This window comes from Hemibagrus wyckioides, linkage group LG14 (assembly GCF_019097595.1).
Source record: "Hemibagrus wyckioides isolate EC202008001 linkage group LG14, SWU_Hwy_1.0, whole genome shotgun sequence".
Classification (NCBI taxonomy): Eukaryota; Metazoa; Chordata; class Actinopteri; order Siluriformes; family Bagridae; genus Hemibagrus; species Hemibagrus wyckioides.
In genome coordinates, this window is record NC_080723.1 from 14,474,048 (window position 1) to 14,479,603 (window position 5,556).

A 5,556-nucleotide genomic window follows, 5' to 3' on the forward strand; every position below is an offset into this window, starting at 1 on the left:
AGGGTGCCTGTTTTGTTGGGAGGGAACAGCAAGAACATGCACCAGAAACACACTCCACACAGACTGTAAGCTAAGCTCGTGACTGAACCAGGGACTCTGGAGCTGTTAGGGTCATATAATGCAATGAATCAAGCTAGCTAGTCCACACAAAGCTTCAATATCATTTTTTTGTAAGGCATAAAATTAGTTCCCCATCCAAAAAGAATGGCATAAAGGCATATGGTTTAAATTGGGAGGGTCAGTTAGGGAAAAGATAGCCATGTCTCAGAAAGCTATAAAAATATACACTGCTCTTTTTTGCACAAGGATCTAAAATCATTCTTTTCCTTTTTACTTTGTCAGTGACTGACATTCATCTCCATTTCATCTGTTATTATAACAGTAGGTGCTGCATGTATAACACACTAACTGAGAGTTGTGAGACAGCAGACAGGCACTGTCTTTGAATTGCAACTAAAAGAACAAGGGTAGATTTTACTTCTCATTTTCTTGGCATATATGCAGATGCACATGCACATAGAGAGGTAAATCAGACAGGTTATCATTTGAGTGAAAATATGTTGCTTCAACTAAACTAGAATGAGGCTTGTCACAGGCCTGACTTAAAGGTTTAAATATTTTGACAGTTCCAAATAGCATTATTTAGTGCAGTGTTATAATGATGCTTATAAATGGCCAATGCCATAAAAACCATTCCCTTACTTTGTGTATTCACATTTTATTGGCTTCTAGCCCCAATAGTGAGAAACAGGATTAACCATTTTTTTCTGGTAGATCTGGTTTCATAAAGTAAGTAATTTCTTTTAAATTACCGGCTTATTATTTTCTGTAGAACTGTCATATTTTATTTCCTATTTTATTACCCATTAAAATTATGCATATAACAAGACTGGTTGATGTTAACCATGCATGTAGTACCATGAGCATGTCACATTTATCACTGTACAGATCACACTGTGATATTATTTAGCATATTTCTTCAACCCCCTGAACAGGAATATGCATTTGAATCGTAATTGCTATTGCCAAGAACCATTTCATTTACATTTGGCTGACACTTTTATCCAAAGCAACTTATAATTGAGACAGGATAGAACTGAGCACTCGAGAGTTGAGTGTTTTGCTCGAGGATCCAGCTGAGGCAGCTCGGTCGTGGCAGGAATTGAACTCATCACCATCTGATCAGTAGCCCAAAGCCTTATACACTGAGCTCCCACTACTAATTCAGTGAGTACAAGCATATAAACTATCTCTAATCTTCGGCTAATGGTTGCGTATATTTTTACATTTGGGCAGTAGGGAAATGTGCTCATGTGCAAAATCATCAGTGAGTATAACTCTAAATACAGATTTGTCTTAGAAGCAGATTGAAATTGATTGTTTAGCAGCCCATTAGAGAAAGACAAAATAATATATATTATTTCACTATTTTATATCTGACACACTTTGTTTCACATTTCTCCAACAAAATATTTATTGGCAGCAGGCTAGATAACCAAAAGCTTATTAATTATTTATGTTAACACATAAAAGAGTTTCTGTTTTGTGCAGCTAGTTCAGATTCTGGGCTTTTTTTCAGTTTTATTTATTAAAGTCAAACTAGAAAGCAGCATATAATATATTGTCACTCTCTAGGTAGTGAATGCAGTGTTCAAAAAAAATAAACTGCAAATTACCTTGACAAAATAGATAAGGGCAAATAGGACCATCTAAGTATCATGTAACGATACGTTTTACTAACAGCCTCCAGTCTTAAATATGGTGCTGTGATTTACCTGTATCAAAAATGATACCAAATACCTTTACCAGCCTCTCAGATTTTCTCGTTCAGAATCTCCAGACGGGGCCTCTGGAAACATCTGTAACTGCAGCGTGTAATGATGAAGCTCAGCATCTCCCTGCCTCCCCTGCGCTCTCACCACAGCTTAATCGGGAGGCATAGCGAGCGGCCATGTTGTTTACTGTTTACGCACAGGCAAGCCCGGCCAAATAAGCAGAGTAAACATCTTCTGCCGTGTGTCTGATTGGCAACTTCCCTTTCTGTTTGTGTACAGAAGCCATCATCCATCGTGGTCATGATTATTATACAGCTCTATGCTAATGGGATGCAGATACCACTGCCAGATAGAAAGGCGATGAGGGAAACCGGATGTAATGATCAGAAAAGGGTTGTGTTGAAATAGCCAGGAGACACACAGCTTCTAGCTAAGACATCACCTTTGCTTATCAGAGGAACAGATTTTAAAAGTGTCTGTTATGCTGTGGGTGGAAAAGAGAGAGAGAGAATGAAAGAGAGACCAGGAGGTTGACAGAAGGTGAGATATGTAACTAATGAAACTGGCCTCCATGTGTGTGAGTGACAAACGGCTAAACAGAACAAAATTAGAGAAGGACAGCCAGACTTTTTATCATCATTCCATCATTTTGGTTTGGTTTGATAGCTGAATGGGCCACACAGGGCTCCATAATGCATATTACTGTGGTTAACCCAAAGAGACCTGAGGACAAGGGAATGGGAAATGAAAAAAATAGTCTGACCTGTCCAGAGGAAACATTAATATGAGGCTAACTGACTGCAACTGAAGAGCTTTTAATGTGCTGTGTTCAGACAGATTACAAAGAAACTCATGCATCTAAAACCGCAGCCAGACTGCAGCTGTGGTTGGAGTCCAGACACATGTTACATCTTATTGTCAGAGGTAGCTCTTTTACACTGATCTGACTTTTAATTATTTTGTTTACTCTCAAAGATTAAGATTTCAGATAGCGAGAACTGACCTTGGTATAAAAGGACATCTTGTACCTAGAGCTCAACATGGATATGAGTCTGACTAGAGAAACTGATTAATGAGAGTGTCAAAGGCAGACAGAGAAGCCTATTACACTCCATCTGCAAGCATTTAGAGGAGCTGGAGAAGAGCTTTCCCTCTCTCTGCCTCCAAGATCCTTCATCCTTCTTGGCGCATCAGTGTTCCAGGGTTTGGAAAGTGCAAACAAACAAGATTTACAATGGATTCCATCACCAATTATCACACATTTGATGAAGTTGTATTATTATAAGATGATCTTTATTAAAGAGTATCCGGGTTGAGTCTGCAGCCACATCCCATATAGCTCTATACCCTTTAGTACCCACATTGTGGCATTGACAAAGAGAGGCCCTGATGTGCAAGTCCTAAAAGGTTCACAGCAAAAAAAATAAATAAATTAAAATAATAATAATAATAATAATAATAATAATAATAATAATAATAATAAAAGTGTTAAGTATGGTTAAGTACATTTTAACAAAGGCAATAATGAGACAGTGCGGTAGAAATCAAACAAGTCCTGAATAAGGTCCTGGGTTGGGAGAAGGTCTATGTAGAAATACATTTTGAGTAATATTATTTTCATCACTGACATCGAAGTGCATAAACCACTCAAGCCAAAGTCTCATTATTCCCAAGTCCAAGTGTTAATTAATAACAAGCGAAGCTGCAAGTCACAAATTAATTCAGGCAGGATTTGCGTACTACATTACTGCTTAACACCTAGATGGAATGATATAAAGGATTATAAAAGAACTGTCAAACTTTATTACAAGCCCTAAACTTTAATCTGCACTCATACGCTTCCATATTTAACTACACAAGCTACCGCAGGTGTGTTTTCACTTCAAACTGGGTCTCGACTAAGTCTCTAATAAAATGAGAAATGAGTGCATTTTAGCTCAAGCAGTTATTTTCTGAGGCAGTCAGACACAAGCAAGTCAAATAATGACTGCTGAAACCTTATCTAGACCGAATAGTGGCTCAGATGTGACATTGGTTGTAACATGTCTGGACTTGACTTCATTCCACATAGAGGCTGCTGTCTTTAAGTGTTGTGACATTTTAGGGCCTGAAGGGAAAGCACTGGAACAGATTCTGGTGAAACTAAGGTGAAGAAATGCCCCTTTTTCTAAACCACAGAAATCCAGGTGTTGGAAAAATCAACATATGATCCATAGAGTCTGATTCAAATGAAAATATTAGAGATGCTGTGGATTTTAAAAGCATAAAAAGATGCAGACAGCATCTTAATGATTATTGAAATAAATATATTTACATTTTGGAGCGATTTCTCTATATACTATATAGTGAGCTCAAATCTTGTTTATTTTCTGTTGGTAGAATTTCAAATCAGAGGCAGATACAAGCGTCACTGATGAAACACATACAATAGAAGTAAACATGAGTAATTCTTTGGAGAATCATAGAAACATTCATGAGACACAAAGCACAGGTGACAGAAGCTAGTGCTTGAACCTAAATACTCATTAGATCACAGTGTGACTTACGTGATTAACTTGAAATGCCAGGGGCTGATGGGAAACATAGTTCTATGCCACTTTCAGCCCTGACCTGACAGCTATGATTTCTGGAGCACTGGATGTGATTATTACCATCCCCACACAGGATTGCAGGGAGCCTGGAGTCTATCCCAGGGGACTAGAGGCACAAGGTGGGGGACACTCTGGATGGGGTGCCTACAAATTGCAGGGCTCAATCACACACACACTCAACACAGACAATTTAGAGATGCCAATCAGGTTATAACTGATGTCTGGGCAAAGAAACTGGAGGTACTGGGGGAATCCTCCAAAGCACTGGGAAAACTCTACACACACAGGGTAGAGGTCAGGAATCAAACCCCCAACCTTGAACATGCAAGTCAAGTGTACTAATCACTAAGCCACTACATTACCCATAGTTACATAAATACTCCAGAAAATGTTATAGGTTTGTTTTTTAAGTATTCAATAAGCATTTGGCAAACTGGATGCCAAATACATGAATACACTGCTGTAATGCATAAACATTACAAGCTTCTACTTTTTCCTTGTGTTGTTCATTGTTTCTAACGGTTAGTAATGTTTTTTTTCCCCTGAGATGGATCACAGGATCATGAAGCTGGCCTGAGACTGATTCTAGATGAATCTGTTTCTTTTCTTAAGGGATTCAAATGTGTCCTACACGAGTTTGTTATTGTCTGATGATGACCTTGAGGTAACAGTCTGAGCTTTGCCTCTGTTCTGTTTCCACCTTTCAGTTTTTCTATACCGAAATACAAAAGTTAGCATTCCTGGATATCTAGATACCACTGGGTAACAGTTCATTAAAATACAACTACTTATTAAATGAAGATTTATTGGATCTGTAAATGAATGAACAATGAGTGGATTCTTGTAAACCTTTAAACCAATTATGTGATATACTGATGGGAATATATTACAGAAATCATTAGGCCGATTCCCATGAGGAAGGGAAACTTCCTTCTAATTTATTATTATTCTGCTTTTATTTTCAGCACGGTAGACTGTATACATCTAAGGTTACCTCATGGTGGAAGAGGAGAGCCCAGACTAGCCAGACAGGAATATATTACATTACATTACAGCACAGAGACAGCTTTATGTGTCATGTCAGTTTCAGCATGCGTTAGTTTATCACCTTCAGCTGGGTCAGCGGTAATTAAATCTGTGTGTATGTGTTTGTGAAGACAACAGAGGTGGGGCATAAATATGACAATGAC